Raw genomic sequence first — 24,394 nt, 5'->3', positions numbered from 1 at the left:
CCCTGCTCTCTGCCAGCATGCAGCTGGCCACAAGCAGCACCGTGTTCTGTTACAGCAGGAGGGGCTTTCTTGGTCTTGTTTTGCTGGTCAGGTACGTTCCGCTTAAATAAACACATTGTCTGCATGCACCAGTCCCCGTGTAGCTAATGTAATAAGTTATACAATGTGCACTGTAATTGGGTCTATCTCAAAATATGAGCTTCCAAGCATGCCATGAAAAATAGTACATAAATACATTTTGTAGAACTACATTTATGAAACTTAAAAGTAAGTGAGCAAACTCAATTCACTGTTCAGACTGGGGACCTCTTATAAGAATAAATTTGGTGCCCAAAGTAGTGGTTGGAATAAGACTTGCATTAATTATATTATTTTCAGATCTTGCATTCATTGATCATAAAGTTTTTGAGGCGAGCAATAAATAACACACATTCCTTTTCCCCTCTAGAGTTTGGAGGCAGTTGAGAGGTGGAGGCCAAGTACCAGAGGCCAAAAATCTTGCCTTGTTGTTGATCTATGGGAACGAGATGGCTTCAAACCTGCCGCAGGAAAGATGCTAAGGAGCATGCGCAGTTCTTTCCTTTCGACAACTCGCTCCTCTGTGCGCCAGCGGAGCGTGAGGTACTATGAACAAGGCCGAGCAAGACTCGAAAGTTCTCCTCCTCGTCCTCTGCCTAAGGCCTGCCTATACAACATTTAGTCTGTTTTAAGTCCGCATTTATCTTACAGCAACCACCTGACGAGCACGTCAAAATGTCGCTAGAGCACCAGCTCCAAAAGTACTGCGTACTGCATTGGTTGAGCACACACACACCAGCCAGGGGGTGGCCCCTCCGCCTGCGCATGCGCACTCAGGGACTCTGAGAGCGCCCCCTACCCGCAGAGCAGGACCTCCACGCCCCTTCGCTCCGAGGCCCAGGTGCAAGGATGCGCTGACAGGTGCTACAGGACGAGACCCATCTTCGGTCAGCCTTTCGACAGAACATATAGCAGAGCCACGCCACAGCCATCAAGCCAACTTCAGTTTTAACAATCATGAACCGACACATCTTGGTCACAGTGAGGAAAATCGTTTTGACTTTGCTGTCTGTCTGTCTGTATGCATTTTTGCTCCAGTACAAAGGGATGCTTTCAGTGGCTGCGGTGAGCGCAGATGTCTATCACGGGAAGTGCGTTCTTCATATACCATGTTCCCCCGAAAAAAAGACCTACTTAGTTTTGCCTCTCACTGAAATATAAGGCATTCCCCCCAAAATAAGACCGCCCTGAAAATAAGGCCTCCCTGATAATAAGGCTCCCTGAAGCTACCGTGACTCTGGACCATAGCGGCAGGCACTGCCATGCAGCTCACTGTTGGCCGCAGCGCAGCTGGAACAGACAGGAAGTGTGAGTAAATGTACCATAGATTGTTGTACATGGATATAATGGTAGTAACAAGAAATTGTTGATACAGTAGGATTCACAGTTTGTCTGGTTATGCTGGTCTGTGATGACGACTACTACCATACAGTATACAGGTAATACATTTCCTTTTTTTGGTTCAACAATAAATGTGTACCGTATTCTTCTTCATGAAAAAATAAGATATTCCTTGAAAATAAGACCCATCGCATCTTTAGGAGCAAAAATTAATATAAGACACTGTCTTATTTTCGGGGAAACGGTACTTACTGTGTGTAAAACTGTGAAGCCTCATGACTGGCACTCCTCATAATTTTGTATAAAGGCCACGTTTGAATAAACAAACCAAGCATATTTTGTGTACGCAGGCAAAACTTAACTATCTTAGTTATGCTTATACAAACAGAGACATCATAGATTTAAATAACAACTAAATCTAAGACTAAATAATGAATAATAATGTCTCAACTCTGTTTACTTTTTCAATTTCAGAAATTAAACACAGTGAATATTACAAAGAATAATATAACCAACACCCCAGGAGCTGTCACCCAGAACTAACAGACGCTAACATTCTGTCACATTGGTGCTCTTTAAATAAAGGAAACGGAAATAAATAAATAAATAAATAAATAAAAATAAAGGAAACGACAGAATGAAGTTGGCTTCTCCTTTGTCCCCCTTGTCAATCCAGTCCCCTCAGCCACTCCTCCAGAGGCTACGACCACCATGAATTCAATGTATCACTGCAAAAGCAGAGCTAGAGTACAATCTACAGCAATAAACAGACCCATCAGGAATGGAGAACCAAAAGCGATACTTTACCCCACATCTCCAACAAGTAAAAGTAGAGCAGAAAAAGAAAAAAACAATCTACAGCCACTAGAAGAAAGACAATAATACAGATGGAAGCAGAAATAAATGAAACAGAAATTCCTGCAAAAACAATAGAAAGAATCAATGACCAGAAAAGATGAACAAAGTAGCAAACCATTCGCAAATTTAACATAAGAAGCAAATAAAAATGGATAAGAAATAAAATGGATGATTTTCCAACATAACCAGATGAAGTAAAAAGGATTATAACACAATACTATGAAGAACTGGACTCAGGTAAGTTTGAAAAGCCAGAAGAAGTGGATATTTTCCTAGACACACTACCTGCCCACTGTCACAGGAGATAGGCGACTTGAGCAGCCCGCGCTCCTCGTCTCCAGTCTCCAGGCGGCTCCGCCCACATGCAGATACGCCCACAATCGAGGACCCGGCCTGAAGACTGCTACCCAGGCTACACCCATGCTTCAAGACAACATTTCATTTATTTGTCATTATAAAAAAAATTTCACAATCCATAATTACATATTGTTTTGTGATTAATCACTATGCTTTCATTATGTTCAATTTGTAACAATGAAAATACATCCTGCATATCAGATATTTAGATTATGATTCATAACAAAATGACAGTTGTATTAGTCTGGGTACTTTGGAGAAACAATTCCACAGCAACTCACGTATAAGAGAGAGTTTTATGCAAAGAAAATGTGCATCACGAAAACATCCCAACCCAATGCTGCCCAAGCCCACAAGTCCAACATTAACCCATTAACCCAACACCAGTCTACAAAGTCCTTCACCTCACAAAACAGAGGCAATGATGCCGACTGCAGGAGGAAAGCTGAGTCAGTGAACGAATAAGCATCTCAGCACTAGCAGGGGTCTCCATACGGCTGCTCCAGCACCCAGGGCTGCATTGGGATAGGTCCATGTGGCTTCTCCTTGGGGATGTCTTGTAGGAAGTTAATCTTGCAAGCTGAAGCAGGGAACTGCTAAGGCAGCTGCACCCTGGTGCGACCATCACAAAGCAAGAGACCCGAGAACTAGAAAGGCAACGCTCACCATCCATTTATCCCTCTGCCTTTCAATTAGCCCCACATGTGATTATCGGCCAGGTTGGCACAATTAACTAACTCAACAGTTATGAAGTAGCAGCAAAAATAATTTTTTGGTTGCGGGTCACCACAACATGATTCATAACAAAATGACATAACAAAATGAAGTAGCAACGAAAATAACTTTATGGTTGGGGATCACCACAACTGTATGCAAGGGTCGCGGCATGAGGAAGGTTGAGAACCACTGTCCTAGAAAATAGCCAATGGGTTTGAATGGCTGACCTCATTGTTAGCAGCCCAATGTCTCACCCAAACTAGGCAAAGGCACCACTAAAAAAGAAAGTTGTCGACAAATATCCTGATGAACACTGATACCAAATTTTTCAACAAAATCTTAGCCAATAGAATCCAACAAAAGCAAAATGAAAGAATAAATAATACATCATGATCAAGGGGAACTCATACTGGATATAAGGATGGTTCAACATCAGAAAAGCAGCCAATGTAATTCAATAAATAAATAAAACAAAGGAAAAGAACCATATGATCATAAAAATCAGTGCGGAAAAGGCTTACAATAAAAGTCAACACCCATTCCTGATAAAAGCACCCAGTAATATAAGGAATAGAAGAAAAAATAATAAGGGCATATACACAAAATCAACAGCCAACATTATTCTCAATGAAGAGAGACTGAAAGCATTCCCCCTGCAAACCCGAACCAGACAAGGATGCCCTTGATCACTTCTTACTTGATATTGCATTGGAAGTCCGAGAAGCACAAGGGAAGAAAGGGAAATCAAAGGCATTCAAATTGGAAATGAAGGAAAACTCTATTTGCAGATGTTCTAATCTGTGCTGTCCTTAGGCGCTGACCCATAAACACTGCACAACAGCAGGACATGCTGCCTGCCCCTGTGCCATCCTCACAATCGTTCTTAGGTTTGAGCCCATCGATACAGCCACTGTGTCCGTCCATCTTATCGAGAGCCTTCCTCCATTTTACTGCTCCTCTACCAAACAAGTCCTTCTCCAAGGACTGGTCTCTCCTGACAACATAACCAAAGTACACGAGACCAAGTCTTGCCGTCCTTGCCTCTAAGGAGCACTCTGGCTGGTCTTCTTCCAAGTCACATTCGTTTGTCCTTTCGGCAGTCCAAGGTGCTTTGGCAGTCTCCAGCACCACAATTCAAATGCATGGATCCTTCTTCTCTCTTCCTTATTTAATGCCCAACTTTCACATGGATCCAAGGTGATTGAGAACACCATGGCTTGGAGCAGGCGCATCTTAGTCCTCAAAGTAACATCCTTATTTTTCAACACTTAAAAGAAGTCTTGTGTGGCAGAGTTACCCAATGTAACATGTCAATTGATCTCTTTACTACTGCTTCCATGATCATGGATACAAGCAAGATAAAATCCTTGACAACTTCAATCGTTTCTTCACTTATCATGATGTTACTTACTGGTCCGGTTGTGAGGGTTTGGGTCTTCTTTACATGGAGTTGTAATCCATATTGAAGGCTGCAATCCTTGATCTTCATCAGCAAGTGCTTCAAGTCCTCCTCACTTTTAGCAAGCAAAGTTGCATTACTTGCATATCACAGGTTGTTAATAAACCTTCCTCTAATCCTGATGCTGCATTCTTCTTTATACAATTCAACTTCTCTGATTGTTTGATCAGCATAAAAATTGAAAAAGTATGGTGAGAGGATACAACCCTGACAATACACTTTTCTTGATTTTACACCATGCAGTAGTACCTTGTTCTAGTTACACAACTGCATCTTGATCCATGTACAAGTTCCACATGAACACAATAAAGTGTTCTTGAATTTCCCCTTCTTCTCAAGGTTATCCATAGATTTTATGATTCACACAGTCAAATGCCTTTTTATAGTTAATGAAACACATGTAAACATCTTTCTGGTTTTCTCTCCTCTCAGCCAAGATTGAACTGACATCAGCAATGATATGCCTTGCTTCAAGTCCCCTTCTGGATCCAGCATGAACCTCTCTAGCAGCTAGTACTGCTACAACGGGTATTGGATGATATTCAGCAAAATTTCACTCACATGCAATATCAATAATATTGTTCTAAAATTTGAACATTCTGTTGGGTCAGCTTTATTTGGAATGGGTACAAATATGGATCTGTTCTAGTCATTTGGCCAAGTAGTATTGTTCAAATTTCTTGGCATAGAGGAGTGAGTGCTTCCAGTGTTTCACCATCTTGTTGAAACACTGGTGTTCCATCAATCCCTGGAGCCTTGTTTTTGTCTAATGCTTTCAGTGCAGCTAGAACTTCTTGTTTCAGCACCACTGGTTCTTGCTCATACACTACCTTCTGAAATGGTTGAATGAAAAAAAAAAAAAAAAGAAATGGTTGAATGTTCACTAGTCCTTTTTGGATGCTGTGTACTTTTCCCATCTTTTTTTTTTTTTGATGCTTCCTGCACCATTCAATATTTTGCTCATAGAATCTTTCAATATTTCAACTCAAAGCTTGAATTTTTCCTTGAGTTCTTTCAGTTTAAGATATTTTGAGAATGTTTTTTTTGTTTTGTTTTGTTTTCTAATGCTAGGTCTTTGCACATTTCATTGTAAGATTTTACTTTCTCTTCTGAAGCAGCTCTTTGAAGTTTTCTGTTCAGCTCTTTGACTTCATCATTTTCCCCATTTATTGTAGCTACTCTATGATTAAGAGCAAATTTCTGAGACTCTTCTGACATCCACTTTGATAGTGTTTTCTAATGATCTTTTGCTTTCTTCATGCATGATATTCTCGATGCCCTCCCACACCTCAACAGGTCTTCTGTGATTAGTGTTCACAGCATCAAATCTGTTCTTGAAATGTTGCTGAAGTTCAGGTGGGATAGACTGAAGGTGGTATTTTGGCTCTCTTGGACTTGATTTAATTTTCAGCTCTAACCCAAATGTATACACCTTAATACTATGCAAAATTAAAGAATAATGATGAATCAGTGAAACTCCTCATAACCAGGCCGAATCACAAAAGGACAAATATTGTATGAAACCACTACTCTGAAAAGTCAAGAAAAGATTTACACTGAGAAACATACTTTGAAGGTTAGCAGGGGTGAGAGGAGAAGAGAGGGCAAGCCATAGATTAACACGGGTAGATATATATTAACAAAGGTGAAGGGGAGGCAATATATAGTAAGAAGGTCAGCACAAAATAATTATGGCAAAGGAAGACACTGGAAAGAGCCCAAGAGTTTAAGGCAACCAAGGGAACCAGTGTTCCATATATAAACCCTGCAATAACAGTAAAAAATAATAATCTAGTAGATATGAGCAGACACTCAAGTTGAAGAAGAATGGAAGGTGAATGGAAATATCCTCACAAATACATATAGTTTTGACAAAGGCTACTTCTATATATGTATTTATGTATGCTGTAAACTATGCCAGTGAATATAGTAGAACATACAGGGAGGGAAGGAATGAAAACTTCTTAGCCATAACCAAACATCTGGAGAAATCAGTAATTGGATCTCGGGGCTCAGGGCAATAGTCTTAGGGACTCCAACGTCAGTTGGTGAGATAGTTTATTGTGCCAGCCTGGCTGATAAACACAAGTGGGATTAACTGAAGGGCAGAGATATAAACGGCTTGGTGAGCCTTGCCTTTCTTGTCTCTCGCTCTGTGATCATCGGACCAGTGTGCGGCTGCCTTGCTTGTTCCGTGCCTCAATTTAAAGGCTACACTACCAGTGGGACGCCTAGCCTGTGGACTGTGTCACTGTAAGTTGAGGTCCCTTTAAGACTTCTCTGGAGCTGGGGACTGGCGGTTGGTGACCTGCCTTGTGATTGGCTGCTGTGCTGACACAGCCTAGCTCTCTCTACAAATAGAGGAAGATCTGGCATCAGACAGACTTGAAGGACTGCTAGTCTCTCAACTTTCTCTCATGGACATGAGTTGCACTGAGCCATTTGTAGTGCTTTCTAATTTAACTGTTTATTTCTTGTATTATATATTTATCTGTATATGATTTAACAGTTCATTTCTCGTTATATATTTAATTATCTTTATAAATAAATATATTAAATTATCAGCAATTTGGTTTTATCTCTCTAGAGAACCCTGTCTAACACAGACGGCATGCCATAATCCACAAAGTCAACGTTCTCATCCTACTTTGGTGAGGAGCAACTGCGGTCTTAAAACCTTGAGAACAGTCTTATTATTTGTAATTCTTTCTCTCTTCTCATCTGGACTTATGGAGAGTGGAGAAAACCAAAGACATAAGGAAACAATCAGTCCAGATGATGACCACAGCCTCCATTACCACGAGACAAGAGCTAGGGGGTGACTGGCTACCACTGCTGACTACTGAAAGGGATCACTGGAGGCGGCCGTGGATAAAAATATGGGACAAAACTCATGGTCAGGCTTTCTGGTCTGAGAGAGACTGGCAGAACCCCCAAGACTATGTTTCTGAGACTCCCTGCAAGTCTAAGATTTCATCCAAATGATAGGCTTATAAGGCGAAATAACACCAGGGAATGACCAACTCAGAATAAACTATCCAAGACAGAAAGGGCAGCAATTGCCCAGGGATAATGCTCAGGTGGCAGGAAGGGCGAAGGGAAATGGCAATACAGGGAGGAAACAGGAAAAGTGCATTTACTTAAAAACATACATGAACTGGTGAAGGAAAACCAATGTGCTCTATCAACTTTCACTCAAATAATAATAAACCTTAAAAAAAAGATTTTTGTAGATATGCTTAATGAAATTCCTTGTCCCAATTTATTAAGGGTTTTAAAAAATTATAAATGGGTGTTAAATTTTATTATAATATTTTCTTCATATAATGAGAATACAAAAATTTTCTCTTTTATTCTTTAGTCAAATAAATTCTGTCTATTGTTTTAAAATGCTAACCCTCCATAAAACCCAATCTAGTTGATCTGACTCATAGTGACCTATGGGCAGAGTATAACTGCTTCAGTGTTTCTGAGGCTATGAATCTTTATAGGGCCAGAAAGTTTCATCTTTTTCCCGCAATGCAGCTGGCAAGTTTGAACTGCCAACCTTGTGATTGGCAGCCCAATACATAACATACCAGAGCTATCTTTGTAAAATGTTAGGTGTCATGGTTTTTGTTGCAACTGATAGGAACCCTATCTACATATAGCAGAACAAACCACTGCCTCATCCTGTCCCATCCTCATAATTTTGAGTCCACTTTTGCAGCCATGTGCCAATCTATCTCACGGAGTCTCTTTTTTGCTGACCCTCTATTTTCCCAATCATGATGTGTTTCTCCAGGGCCATTCCCTGGAGTTCAAGTCCTTGACATTCTCATTTTTATGGGCTAAAAGGCTATGCCACACAACAATTGCTATCTTCACTGCAGGAGAGGCAATTTCAATTTGCTTTTGTTGCAGCAAGACAACAAACTGGTGGTGTGGGTTATGTGGTATGGGTGACTAACCACAAGATCAACAGTTCGAACACACCAGTCACTCAGTGGGAGAAAGATGAGGCTATTTCCTCCTGTAAGGATTTACAGCCTCAGAAACCCTAGGGGCCAGTTCTACTCTGCCCTAATAGGGTTGCTATAGGTCAGAATTGAGTTTTAGCATTTGTTGTTGTTGTTGCAAAGTTGCTTCTCAGGTCATCAAATAAACCTTTGTTTTCTGTCTGGTAAAGCCCACGAGCCCAGTTGTCATTTATGCTGCTGAATAAGATATTTGAAATGAATAAGCCACTGGTCTTGCCAGTAATTTCTATCACCAAGGGCACATTTTCCAACTCCTGATTCATCTTCTTCAGTTTCAGTTTTTACATATCAATCACCAGTAATGATTAATACAACTTGCTTACATGCTTCATCGATTTCAGATTGTAGATGTTGGCAAAAATCTTCAATTTCTTTATCTTTGGCATTAATGCATCAATTGGTACATCAATTTGGATTTGGATTAACTACATGTTGTCCAATCACTAATAGTGCTGCATTTCAGTGGAGATCTCAAAGCGTTCTTTTGTTCTTTTTGACCATGAATGTGAGGTTATTCCTTTGCAATTTGTCCTTCTATAGGAAACTATATGATGTTTTCCAGATTAAATGTCTTTTAAATATGTTTTTTATCCTTTTAATGTATTGATGGCTTCCTATTTGTTTTCTGGATCTACATTTAGGATATTTGCATCTGTGCTTAAAGTGAAACTTTATTTATAATTTTCTTTCTTTTTGAATCAAAGTCATGTTGGTCTAAAAAATTAGAGTTTTCTTTTTATTTCATGGAAGAGTTTCATAATATGGGAGTTAGTTCCTAAATATTCAAATCTCCACTGGTGAAGCCATTTAGGCGTTGAGTTTTCTTTGTAAGGTTTTTAATTATTGTTTCAAGCCCTTTAACAGAGAAAGGACTATTCAGATTTTTTTTACTAGATTTGGTAAATTATACCTTATCAGGAATATGTCTAGCTGATATACATTTTATTCTCTTATCTTTTTAATGCCTGTAGAATCTGTTGTAATCTGCCCTTCCTCATCCCCCCTTACTTTCTTCCTTCCTCTTTCTCATGAACAGTTTGTCCAAAGGTTAATTGATTTTATCAGTTTTTTCAAGGAACCAATCTTTGTCATTGTAGATCCTCTCTACAAATATATTTATAGTACTATGCCTGTTTTTAAACTCTATTAAAACTATATTTTTTTGTTTCTTTCCTTCCACATTCTTTGGGTTAAATTTACTGTCTTAAAAAAAAAAAAACTTCCTGAAGAATTGATTTTCAGCATTATTTCTTGATACATACATTTAATACTATCAATTTTCATCCAAGTACCATTCATTCTTATCATTCAAGTTTTAAATGTACCTGTAATAGTTACATAATCTGTTAGCATTTTGAGTATTAAGAGTGAAGGGGTAGAGTTTTTAGCCTGCCAATCGGGTTGCAGCTTGATGACCTCATTTGGAGGTGCTAAGGAGATACAGTTTGCTGGAGGCAAGACACATGTTCACTCCCTGGGAGACATTGCAGCTGACAAGATATGTGGAACTATGTTAGAGCTCTGGAGCCGGAGGAGCTACGTGGAGTCGCCTGCCAGGGCTGAGATGCTTACACCGCCACTGAATCCACAAGACCTTCCCCTCACTGGCCTGTGATCTTCCTGCATTCGGCATTATTGCATGGGTTTTGTGAGTCTGAAGAGGACTTTATAGACTGGTTTTGGACATAAGGGCTAATACCAGACTGATGGACTTGATCTGGACCGGGCTGGGATGTTTCTCAATGTTCAACCGCTCTTGTAGATAAAGCTCTATCTTATACACACAGTGTCTGTGAATTTGTTTCTCTCAAATACGCAGACCAATACAGTATCTTTTCATTATTCAGATAAAAATCTTTTATAATTTGCATGGTGATCTCTTTTTTGACTCTCGGATTCTTTGAAAGTGTGCTACTCAATGAGATCAATTGATACAGTAGCTGCAACAATGGATTCAACAGAGTTATGATTTTGAGGGTGACCTAAGACTGTTCTGTTGTATGTAAGTAAGAACCAACTTGATGATCCCTAACAACACTAACTAATACCCAAGCATGTGGGAATGTTCTAGTTAGGTTTTTGTTTGCTTGTTTAACTTATGTACAGTTCAATACCACTATGGTTAGAGAACCTATCTATTGATTAAAAAAAATAAATTTAAAAACTATTGCTTTTGTTCTGTGTGAAAGTTTTCCAGGGTAAATGTTAACCATTTGGTCCCATATGGTGGTTAATTTAAGACAGTACAATATTCATGGGTGATATTACTTATTTTATGAGCCAATCTGTTATTTTTACGATAGGTGGCCACTAAAAGTGGCTCTAGTTCTAAGTTTGAGTCTCAAGAGTTCCTCTAAAGCCTATTGGTCCAGATAAAGTCTGGCCTTTTAAAGAAAGAATTTGAGTTCTGGTCTATTATGGTAGCTGAGCACCATTGAAATTTTCTGGTCTCAGGCTAGAGGAGGCTGTGGTTATTGTGTGCCATCAGTCCTGTGTAATAACGCCTTCCTTCCATCTTTGGTTTCCTCCACTCTCCTTTGCTCCTGATGAGAAGAGATCCATGTATCTTATATGGCTGCTTGCAAGCTTTTAAGACCCCCGATGGTACTCACCAATCTAGGATAAAGAACATCATCTTTATAATGCTCTTCATGTTGGCCTAGATTTCTCCCGAGACTCTAGTTCTGAGCCTTCAACCCCAATTACTTAGTCCCATGAGACAATTAGATGAATCTAGGGAGTTTCCTTAACTGTGTCCTAAAATAAGCTCTAACATTTATAATTACTTTAGCTTTACAGCATACCAAAATATGAGGAAACAAAAATGTTCATTACTGATCCAACAAGTTTGTAATAAATATTAGTTATCATTAATATTGGTGCAATCTTGGACGCCTATAGCTTCTGAGATTGTAGTTCACTGTCTACAAAATTAGTAGAAAGATAGCAAGTAAGATAAAGCATATACAGTACTTAGATAATATATTGTAACATAACAGAAAATTATGGATAAAACAAACAAACCCCTCCCCCCCCCAAAATAACCACAAAACCCACACTGTCATTGAGTGGATTCTGACTCATAGTGACCCTACAGGACAGAGAAGAACTGGCCCCATCGGTTTCTGAGACTGTAACTCTACCTGAGTAGAAGGCCTCACCTTTCTCCCATGGAATGGCTGGTGGTTTCAAACTGCTGACCTTGTGATTAGCAGCCCAATGTGTAACTCACTACAGTTGATACTTATTAGCATGTACCATGTGGCAGATACTGTTTTCAGTGATCATTGTATGTTAACTCATTTAATCCACTCTATTGCCAGAGGGAAATAGATCCTAATATTTGGGAATAATTATCACTAATGGCTAGCTATTGTCAATATACCACAGCTTTGCTTTTTTTTCTTTTTCCTTTTATGGCCCCTTCTATCCAGGACCTTGCAAAGAGGAGGAAAGTAGGCATAATTCATTATTAGACCAGAAAAAGCACAGAAAAGGAAAGCTTCCACTGGTTTGGGTGTGTTCCCTGACTCATGAGTCAGATTTTGAACAGTGCTAGGGGGAAAGGCGTTGATGGGTGGGAGCTTTATGTTACTTTGAGGGGTCAGTTATTTTTCTGCCCTGTCATTCATTCCCACTGAGCTGTATTTATTTATTTAGTTTTTAATCAGCTTTCTAATTTACAAAGATCAGCTGAATTTCATTTACCTCTAATGTACCATTTTCCTTTTCCTGTCAGTATGATAAGGAGCCCTGGCGGCGTGGTGGTTACACATTGTCTAACTGCAAGGCCAGCAGTTTGAAATCACCAAGCTCTGCAGGAGAACGACAAAACTTTCTCCTTCGCTAAAGGCTTAAGAGTCTCAGAAACCACCAGGCAGTTCTACCCTGTCTTATAGGGTTTCTGTGAGTCGCATTGACTTGATGGCAGTGAGTTTGATTTTTGGTCTATATGATGCCATCTTCATACTTAATGATCCATGCATACTTATGTACAGTGAAACTGTAGCCCCTTGAGCTAAGTATGTGGGTGTGGGTGTGTGGGTGTGGGTGGGTGGGTGGGTAAACAACTCTATAACTTTCCCAGAAATTTGGTTATCAAGGTGTATTCTAATATGGAATCCTATCAGGGATGTTTTAATTAACAGACACGATTTAAGTTTAATTAGCAACAACTACTTTCAGCTTTTGTGCTGACATCAAAGTTTTTAAGCTCAGGTGGTTTATCTTGTGAGTCAAATGCATCTCTGGCAGGTTATTCACACACCACAACTGTACTTACACTACACATTTGTCTGACCATTTTCCCATGATTCATCCCAAATAAAATATTAATGTATAGCAAATTCAGGGTGAAGTTTGAACCACCAAGTTCTCTCTGTGCTCTGGCATCAGCACCTGGCTGGCTGTCCCTCAGCTGCACCTCCTTCTGTAGACCACAGTGGGCTTACTGGTTTGAACCCACTGGCGATTCTTGTTAAGATCACAGTCTAAGAAATCCTAGGGGCACCCCACTGGGTCACTCTGGGTCAGAATTGACGTAAGAGCACAAAACACCCCATATTTATCTGTCTCTATCCTTGTCAGATTTTTCCAGAATTTGATGAGGTCCCGGGAGCTCAGTGGGTAGATAGCGCGGCTTTGAGTAACTGGGGCTAAAGCATTATTAAATTAACACATAGAGGGTCACAATGAGTCAGAATCAACTCTATAGCAACTTGCCAAACAATTACTGTGTATTTTTAGCAACCCAAGTGGTCCCACTACTTTGTTGTTGCAAGGTGTCATCCAGTCGGTTCCAACTCTTAACAACCCTCTGCAGAGCAGAATGAAGCACCCAGTCCCGGGCCACCCTCACAACTGCTCTTGTTTGAGCCCATCGATGCAGCCACTGTGTCAATCCATCTTGTGAAGGGCCTTCCTGCCTCTCCTCTGCACCCAGCATGATGTCCTTTTCCAGGGACTGGTCTCTCCTGACAACATGCGCAGTATGTGAGACCAAGTCTCTAAAGGGCACGCTAGCTGCACTACTTCCAAGACAGAAGGGTTTGTTCTTTTAGCAGTCGGTGGTACTTGCAATATTCTTCACCAGCACCATAATTCAATGCATTGATTCTTCTTTACTACTTTACCAGAGCTGATTAATGGCACTATTAGCAGTGGGGTGAGGATCGCGAGCATTGGAGTCAGATTGCCATGGTTCAAATTCCAGCCTGACTGCATAGCTCTGCAACCATGGGCACCTTACTTAACCTGTTTACCTAAAGGTAAAGTACCATATATACTGGAGTAAAAGCTGACCTGAATATCAGCCGAGGCACCTAATTTTACCACAAAACTGCATTAAAAGTGTGCAGGAAAACTCGGCTCATACATGAGTATAAACGGTAAGTACTTATCTCGTCGGGGTGTGTGTGTGTGTGTGTGTGTAAGAGAGACAGAGAGAGAATATTAAATGAGCTATATGACAGTGAAAGCTTTCAGCATAATCGCTGGTACATAGACAACTCTCAATAAATATTAACTATTCATTATTATTATTAAATATAGTAGTTGTTGGAACTATACAATTTAGTTAAGGTGGTGGTTTTCAGGCTAAGTGGCAAAATCGTATTCTGGAATCCACTACCTGGGCTTACTTGCCTCAGTAACCCAAAGAGCTGGGCTCAGTGGTGCAGGGCACTCTGCTGAAAGGCGCGATGTGGGCAGAGGTGGAAGGGGTGAAGCACCCTGGAACCCTGGCCACAAGCCGGGGAGAGTGGGGCTTGTTGGCGGGCTGGGCAGAAGAAGGCCTTTGTCTGGAAAAGAATAAACTAGGGGGCCTGACCACAATAAAAATCTCCCTCCCCAGACTCATCCTGCCCGACATCAGGATTTAAACCTGATTACGACAAGTTTCTGTCGCACCCACACGACTGACTTGGAATCTTTTCGGTCCTCAGCTAAATCCTTACAACATGGCAAAGGAGTGTTGGGAAAACATGCCAGACATGAAACTAATCAGAAAAAGGTGAGGAGGAATATGACAGCTGTTATTTATTAGCTACAAGGGAAAAATAAAAATGCTCGTAATTCTGATATGTGCACTCTGCATGACGTATTGCAAATGAATCTAAGCGTGTGATTTTGAGTTTACAAAGTCAGGCTCTCCTGACAACCCCCTCCCCATCCATATTGGATATTTTAAAATGGAAAAAGGGCTTTGATGTGGCTTCCTCAGCCTACACCGAGTTCAAATGTTAATCATTACTGAATTGTGCATAATAAGTATTCAGGGAATGTGCACGGGTTACAGAGAGCTTCAACCGTTGGTTAATGTCTGACATTGGGCAGGAGTGTTAATCGAGTGCAAAGCAAAACAATAGAAAATCACACAATGAACACTCACACTAATGACTGCCCCTTCCCTACACAGACACACACACACACACACACACACACACACACACAGTGGATTAAACCATTTATCCCTGAGGGGTGTTCAAGAAAGGTCTATTTTAGCTTCAATTCCCTTTTATGTGACTGATTCATTCATCCACTGAACAAATATTTCTCTGGTTGATCACTTTTCGCACTACATTTTAAATCTTCAATATGAATAAACACGAGTACAGCAGGTGGTGAATCATTCTGCTAGGGAATTCTGAAGGAGAAAGCAACTTCCCTGAGAGCAGGGCACTAAAGGATCGAACGAATGTGACAGGTGAGAAAGTGTGACAAAGCTATTCCAGGCAGAGGGCGCGTCTCTCGTGCATAGTTCCTCACTTTACAAAAGCTCCTTCCATTTCTGCAGTCCCTAAATGAGAACCTGCACACCCAGCACCCAGCACAGAGCCTGGCACAGAGAATATGGCTTGCTTTTTCAACTTCCTGTTCTTCTTCTGCTTACCCTCCAAGGGTAAAGTGACCAGATTTTAACATTGGTAAAGTCGGACAAAAGCGGGACACCATTGGTAAAACTCATATCCTGGCAAAATAGCCACATGGCAGCTGAAAACCGGATACCCTAGCTTGTCATGCCTTCTTTCCAAAAATCGGGACTTTTTAAAAATGCTGCGGGACGTGGGAAAAATTGTTAAAAATCGGGACTGTCCCGCCAAAAGCAGGACGTCTGGTCACCTTATCCAAGGGTCTACTGGAGATTCTAGACTCCAAAATCCTATCTCTTACTTAGACAATTCTGTCTGTCTAATCTCTAGTGTCTCTAAACCAGGCTGGCCCACCCAAGCACCAAGTAGCTAAAGTCTGGCTTTCTTCTCTCACTGAATTGCCTTTTCCATCCGGCTCTACTCTTAGGTTTGGAAACATGATAGTTAAGATTATTGTGCTAACTAGGGCTCTGTGGGAACATGTGGGCTAAGTTTAATCAGGTCCCAGCTTGATTGGAGGGCAACCAAGATAAATGCTTTTTGAGGCTGGCCTCCCATCTCTTTTTCTCCCTGCTGATCAAACCAGTATGCTGCTGCTTGAGTTAGTCTTTTTGTCTCCACCATGTGCTGCAGTACCTGTGGGCCCAGCCAACCAGTGTCATGCATCTCTAGAGCTTGAGATTACATTGTGGCCTGCTTCACTGCTCCAGTGCTACTGATTGTTGCTGTCCCACCCTGCAAATTGTTAAAAATCGGGACTGTTCCGCCAAAAGCAGGATGTCTGGTCACCTAACTATAGGGTCACTATGAGTCAGGTTCAATTCCAGTGGCAGCGCGTTTTCTTGAGTGGCATGGATAATATATTATAAAATAATATACATTATTTATGGGTAATAATATTCTTCTTGGCTCAACCATCTTCCTGCTTTTCCAAAGAGCAACTCTGACTTTCTTCAGCCCTGTGACTGGGTGAGGATGGGGGAGGGCTCAGAGAACTCCTGTAGAAATGACTGCCCGTCAGACAGCTTCTAGTGGCTTCCTGTTGTCCTGTAGGCATTGTACAGTCCTCAGCTGGCACACTGTCTCTCCCTCTTCCTGCTACAGTGAAAGTGGCGGAGAGAAAGAGGATGGGGAGGAGAGCCTGGGCAAAAACAAACACCGAGAGGCAACACAGAGGGGATGAAACCCCAACCACTCAAACACTAGAAGAGTGTCACAGTGAGTGAAAATATTCCAAAGAGAAACTGGTTAAAGTTGAAGACAGAGAGAAGGTCGAACGAGGCAACTGGGAAGGAGAGCATGGTATCTGGCCAGTCGGTCATTGATGGTGGTGGTGGTGGGGGGCACCCAGTCTCACTGGGCATGGGTGGAGTTGACATCACTTTACCCAAAGGGATCTGAGCTCTGTCCTTGGTTCCTGAGAGAAAACTCTAAAGTTTTGGTATTCCCCAGGAGTCATAGGATCTTTGATGAAGGCTCCAGACCATGCCTGACCTGACCTCTCACTGACTGCCAGAGAGTCGACTCTGACTCTGAGCCACCCTACACGACAGAGTAGAACTGCTCCTGGGGGTTTCTAAGGCTGTATATCTTGGAAAGCCTTGTCTTTTTCCTAAGCAGTTTCAAACTGCTGACCTTGTGGTTGGCAGCCCAACATGTAACCCACTGGGCTAATACGGTGTGGCCAGGTCAGAAAAACTCACCCTGTGATTTCAACTTCATGATCATCTGGTGTTCTGGACCAACCTCAAGGGAAGGGGGCTGGAGTGATAAAAACTTGAAATGCAAGCTCCCTGGGCTTCGGGGTGGTGAGACACTGATGCACACGCGAGACTAGCATGTCCCATTTCAGGGACTTAAACGTGCCAATCGGGAAAGCCACCCAGACCTCACCTCCTGCTTCTCTTCACTTGTCTTCTTTTTGCCTCTTTTTGGATTTGTTTCCAGTGGGTTAGCGTGAGGGGAGTACTGGGGACCCCAAGCTTCTTACGGGTGTCTGAGGGCCCAGGCACACTTGACTGTCTGCAGGATGGTGCCCTTTAACTTGTTACATCTGACCTCTCTCTGGATGGTCAGGGTCAGAGGAAGACGGGCTGCCTGCATCAGAATAGAAGTGGCAGAGAAGTGACCCCCGGGAAGTTGCTACATCTTTGCAGCACGCCACACACAATGCCCATCACGAACATGAAGTCGGGGTCCCCCATCACCAAGACAGGGCGGAGTGAAGAGCGTGTGTGTTCTCTCACTGGCCTCCCACTGGTGAGCTAGCAGTCCGCCTCCTCCAGTTCAGGCACACTGGCTCACAAGCAACAGGCCTCTCCGCTGAGATTCGCCTCACAACAGGCTAATGGACTGCAGAACTGTGGCTCGCCATTGGATTCACATGTCTGTCTCCCTCTAAATACAAGTTTTTCAAGTAATTGGTAGAGTCAGTTAGCAAGTAGCTATAAATAGGCAGTGTTGTGTATGAAGATGGGGAACGGGGAGCCTGTGATTAAGATGATGAGCCTGGACCAGGCGGAGCCGTGGGCTCTCTGGCAGGGGATGAAAGGAGAAAGGCTCCCCAAGCCCCCCACCGCCTCGGGCTGCCCCACACCCTGCTGCAGGCCACGCTCCTCCTGTGGTGGGCACCGCGCTGCTCAGTGTGCAGGCAGGACGTGTGTGTCTAGGCGCCGAGAACATTTCTGGCTCACGATGAAGAAGCCAGGCTAATTGAATACTTCATTTGGAAAGGGAGCCCTGCCCAAGCAATCAACTCCGGATGGCCATCGGATGAGCCTGCTCTCCCCGGGGAATTTCATGCCACCCCCCCACCCCTGGCCCGACCCGGAAGCCACACTGGGGGAGCGCACACCAGCAACCACGACAGTCCAGGGAGCTGAGGCCTGCTGGCCCGCCTGCCACCCACACCCTGTAATCACGCTGATGAGGGCCACCAGGGCTGCGCGCCAGCAGTTCAACAGCAAACATCTGAGACGTCTTCCCTAGTGCTTGGCAGCAGCTCCGTGGAAACAAAGTTTGTTTCCCATTAGGAGAGGCAGCAGCGCCTCCCATGAAGGAGGATCCGGAGCCCACTCTGTCCATTGAAACCTGGGAGCGCATCTGAGACCGTCAGCGAAGAGGGTTTCTCTCTGATCTGCCAAGGACGGAAGGGCGGAAGAGGGAACAACATACGAGCCGAGGCCGCCAACTCTTCACCTTCAGACCAGCTTTGAAAAGGCTTGAAACGCATCCCGCCTTCGAGGCCCATGAATTTATTTCTAGTCTCCGATTTGGATTTGGCGGCATGGTCACGGGGTCCTCTAAGGCAGTGGTTCTCAACCTTCCTCCTGCCGCGAACCTTTCATACAGTTCCTCATGTGGTGGGGATCCCCTAACCAGACATTATTTTCGTTGCTACTCCATAACTGTCATTTTGCTACTCTGATGAATCGGGCGACCCCTGTGAAAGGGTTGTTCGACCCCCAAAGGGGTCGCGACCCACAGATTGAGAACCGCTGCTCTAGCAAGCCTGCGTGAGATGCCCGAAGCTCCTGTCCTTTCCTGAACATCCACTTCCACATCCGTGATCCCAAACGTGTTGTCTGTGGACTGCAGGAGGACAACCGTATCACACACATCCACACCATGACTCACAGACAGAATGTGCACCTGTGCAGGCCAGTGCACTCTGCAAGTGTTGAAATGCTCTCTTCCATCAGCACTTCTTTTTTAAAGGCTCTGTCATTTTGAAGCCCCAAGCAGGTGGGAAGGACTTAACTCTAAGTGTTACTACCCACTTCTTCCCCCTGGTCGCAATGATTACTTACTCATAGACGGGAAATGTGTACAGCAAAGCCCTGTGGAAAACCAATTAAGATGGGGAGAAAAGCAAAGAGAGCTGAGGGTTCCATCGGATTCCAGTCGGAATGTGTAGGGTCAGGTAGATTTGGAGGTGAAATGGGGGTTACTGTCACCCCAAGTACTCCCTTTTCCAGAGGACAGTGCCCTAAGAAGCCAGGATATGGTCTGAAATTTTGGCTGCTTGATCCCCGCCCCCTAGGTCAACACTCCTGCCTCCCGGAACCTCTGGTGTGGGGTACACAGCCCCGAGGAAAAGAGGGTGGGAATACTTGTAACTCAGCAATCTGTGACAAACTCAGAGGCGGCCTTCTGAGAGGCCCAGTAAGCCAAGTAGGAAGTTGCCTACAGAGCGCGACACAGTCTCAACCGGTCTCTGCTCTGAATATTTTACCCACAGGCCTCTCTTCTTCTGGGGCTGGGATTCCCCCCATGAAAAGCATCCTCCCTTAACTAAGACTTCACATATTTAGAAGAGATTGTATGTGAACCCAATGACAGCGACAGCAACAGCTATTCAACCAGAGGTTTCTGGGCATCTGCGCTGTGCAAACAATTGTGCAATGTATCATAGGCATTGGAGAAGAGCATTAACTCATGGATTTTTTTGAGGTTCTGTAAATACCAATATATTTACATAATACATGGTAATACATGAAAAATGCCAAAGGAGTGATGAGAGATAATTTAAAGACTAATAGACCACCTAGGGTTTTCAAGCTCTGTGCAGAGGATTCTGAGAAGTTAAGTGCTACAGAATTTCAGAGACAGAAAGTGTAGAGCCAGGGAGTAGGGCAAGGAAAGGCTTCCCAGAGAAGGGAGGTTAGTGGGCAAAGCAAGGGGTGTCCTAGGAAGAAGGAAATCATTTACCAAGTCTTCTCAGACTTTGGCAGCTACATGGGCAGCCTGGCTGGCTGGAGGGAGAAGGGCAGGGTGTGAACAGTTGGGAGAGGATGGCATGAATCATAGACATTAGAACCTAGAGCTCCCCCCAGCTCCCCCAACCCCCAGGAGATCACTGGAATCCAGTGGTTGTTTTTGTGTTTTTGGTGGTGGTGGTGGTGGGGGAGTTTAGCGGAGGGAAAAGGCATGTTTTGGAAAGATTCATCTCCATGCTCATTAGGCTTTGATGATTAATTATGCTCCTCATTTGACTCAGTAGTGCAAAAGATGAGACAACCGGGAAGGGATAGTATACATTGTGAGAGCATTCTGTATCAGATCTGGAAGAAAGCAACCAAAAAGCCTATCTGGGCAAGTAAACACCAAATGGCCAATAGAGCAGGGAAAAGGGAGACAGCAAAAGTGACTGCATGGAATCAGTGCATGAAGAAGCAAGCCCGGAAAAGAGATGGTGCTTTTCCAGGTGAAGGATGATGAGTTAACAGTTGCATGATGGGTTTACTGCAGGTACCTTTCCAATGTACACCCGTCCCCATGCTAGGAATGACATCTAAACCATGTTATATGGCCTAACCAAACCCCAAACCCCTATAGCCATTGAGTTGATTCTGAACTCATAGTGACCTTATATGAAGTTTTTGAGACAGTATATCTTTATGGGAACAAAGAGCCTCACCTTTCTCCTGCAGAGAAGCTACTAGGTTTGAACCACTGACTTTGTGGTTAGCAGCCCAACACCTAGCCCAGTGTGCCACCAGGGCTCCTGCATAATGCCTTGTGTTTCCTTCCTGGGACTGCAATCCAACTGGAGTGCAAGTATGAGCACCACATTCAGGCCAGGCTCTAAAAAGTCCTCTTGTGCAGAACCCTCTGTGCGGAAAGGCATGCTGGCCCTGGATAATGATCACAAAAAATGGCAGAGCCACAATACGGAAGGGGTCCGGCTTCCTAAGACCCTGCTTAGAAGAGAGCTGTCTACTGCTCAGGAATACCCATGTTGTGCTTACATGGCAATCTTATTTGAACGGTCACTGTTTGGGGTTTGGCACAGCAGCCAGCATCATCTTCACTGACCGGCCACTTCTCCAGTATCATCTCACACCACCGCCCTCACTTCATGTGTTCCCACCGCACTGCTTTTCTTCGGGGTCTTTGGACACCCGAGCTCTGTTAGTCCAGTCTGGTGCTTCTCTGTAGCAGAGGTGGTTGCCTTTGCTGCTGCTTCTACCTTGAAAGCTTGTGATGACTCTTTGCCTGGCTAACTCTTTTCCTGGGTCTCAGATTCTACTTCTACTAAGTGTTTTTCTTGACCTCCCAAATTAAATTAGGTCAAGCTCTCTTAGAATAATGATATACTTATTTATGCATTCATCTATTCTCCCTTTAAAAAATGTACAAATCAATGTAACTGAGAGGAATTACTGAAACCCAAATGAAGGTTGAATATGATAGTGGGACAAGAGAAAAGCAAAAGGAAGCAGAGGAAAGAACTAGAAGGCAAAGGGCATTTACAGAGGTCTAAATATAGGCATATACATATGTAAATATATTTATATATGACAATGGGGAAATATATATATATATGTAAATATATTTACAGGTTTCATATTAAGGTAGCTGATGGACATTGGGCTTTGACTCAATTACCCCCTCAACACAAGAACACTCTATTCTATTAACCTGGAGCTCCATGATGCTCACCTTCCCTATACGATTGCTTAAGACAAAGCATGTACATAAGCAAATGTGGCAAAGAAAGCTGATGGTCCCCGGCTATCAAAAGATACAGCATCTGGAGTCTTAAAGGCTTGAAGATAAACAAGTGGCCATCTAGCTGAGAAGCAACAAAGCCCACATGGAAGAAACACACCAGCCTGTGTGATCACGAGGTTTTGATCCTGTGTGATCACGAGGTTTCGATAGGATCAGGTATTAGGCATCAAAGGCCCAGAATAAAAAATCATATCATTGTGAATGAGGGGGAGTGTGGAGTGGAGACCCAAAGCCCATCTGTAGGCAACTGGACATCTCCTTACTAAAGGGTCACAAGGAAGAGACGAGCCAGTCAAGGTGCAGTATAGCACCGATGAAACATAACTTTCCTCTAGTTCTTTAATGCTTCCTCCCCCCACTATCATGACCCCAATTCTACCTTAAAAATCTGGCTAGACCAGGGCATGTACACAGGTACAGCTCAGAACTGGAAACACAGGGAATCCAGGACAGATAAACCCCTCAGGTCTAATATTGAGAGTATCCATATCAGGAGGGTAAGGGGAAAGTGGGGGGAGATAGGGGGAACCAATCAAAATGATCTACATATAACTCCCTCTCAGGGGGATGTACAACAGAAAAGTGGGTAAAGGGAGACATCGGTCAGTGTAGGACATGAAAAAATAATAATTTATCAATTATTAAGGGCTCATGAGGGAAGGACGGGAAAAATGAGAAGCTAATACCAAGGGCTCAAGCAGAAAAAAAATGTTTTGAAAATGATGATGGCAACAAATGTACAAATGTGCTTGACATATGGATGTATGTATGGATTGTGATGAGTTGTACGAGCCCCCAATAAATTATTTTTTTAATGTAAGAATCAATAGAGATAGAGATCATGCCTATTTTGTCCATATCTGATACACTCAAAGGGGCCCTGGTGGGGCCCCCGAGTGAGCTGCTCACCACAAGGTCAGCAGTGCGAACCCACCCGTTGCTGCGTGGGAGGAAGATGAGGCTGCCCGCCCTGTCAAGATCACAAGTCTTAGAAACCCACAGAGGCCGCTCTACGCTATCCTATAAGGTCTCTGTGAGTCAGAATCAACTTGATGGCAGTGAGTTTTGTGTTAACACTATGTACTCAACATCTAGCACAGAACAGTGTTTGGTCACTGTTTGAAAATAAGTACATGCCCTAGAACTCAGAAGAAGGGCTAGGATGAGATGGGGGTGGGGGTGGTGTCTAAGTACAGCAGCTGGAGGGTGGGCAGAGCAGAGTGCAAGCTGAGACACATCCTGGGGACATGCACAGGGTGGAACATTGACATCACGGTTTCCCTTTGGGGTTGGTTCCCCTGTCCACACCCACTAAACAGCATCAGCATCCATGGTTAGTCCCCGAAACTCACAGGGGCAACAGTCCCTGAAACCTACAGGGACAGGTCTACCATGTCCTGGAGGGTTGCTGTGAATCAGAATCGACTCAATAGCAGGGAGATTTTTCTTCTTTTTTTAAGTAGAGAGCGCCCCTCTACATAGATGAGAAAACGCAAGTGTATTTCCTTAACTCAGTTTACTCATTTGTGCCCAAGATGGGAATTGCTGGTCAGGTATCCAGCTCTGTATAAAAACCCCAAACTCACTGCCATCGAGTTGATTCCAACTCCCAGAGACCCTATAGTTGGGCAGAGTCGAGCTGCTGCTCAGGGGTCAGAAGCTGTCAATCTCTACAGAGCTGATTCCTACCTGGCAGCTAGTGGGTTTGAGCCACCGGCCTTGAGGCTAGCAGTCCAATGTCTATTCCACAGCGCCACTAGGACCAAAAGTAAGTTCAGACTTTTCTTGCTTGTATTGATAAACTCACCACCATTTGGCTGATTCTGACTCACAGCAACCCTATATAGCTTTCTGGGGCTTTGTAATTCTTTATGCGAGTAGGCAGCCTCATCTTTCTCCCACGGAGCGGACAGTGAACATGGGTTCAGACTGCCCTATCTAAAGGGTGTCTCCTGAAGTCCTTGTGCTGGACTTAAATTGGTATCTCCTAAGACCTTAACTCCAGGGCCTCTTTTCCTTCAAAGAGAAGGAGCGCTGTGCGCTGGGTCCTTATTTAGCTGTGTGTGTGCCCAGCTTATCAGGACGAGATAAAGAGGCTCCCCAGGGAAACCACAGCAGGCATCCTGGGCCTTGGAACAAAGCAGGCTTCCTCTCCCAAGTGACTCAGCTTCTCCACGGAG

At 43.3% G+C, this 24,394-nt stretch overlaps 1 protein-coding gene across 1 annotated transcript in view; it reads right to left on the bottom strand.

The window, feature by feature from the left end:
* The window catches only part of ARSB (arylsulfatase B), a 268,069-nt gene that overhangs the window by 1,682 nt on the left and 241,993 nt on the right, over positions 1-24,394 (bottom strand). The gene's annotated exons all lie outside the window — the stretch shown is intronic.

This window comes from Echinops telfairi, unplaced genomic scaffold (genome assembly GCF_000313985.2).
Source record: "Echinops telfairi isolate 266 unplaced genomic scaffold, ASM31398v2 ScPeMD7_7469;HRSCAF=8507_1, whole genome shotgun sequence".
Taxonomy (NCBI): domain Eukaryota; kingdom Metazoa; phylum Chordata; class Mammalia; order Afrosoricida; family Tenrecidae; genus Echinops; species Echinops telfairi.
This window is presented reverse-complemented; position numbering and strand designations above follow the sequence as displayed.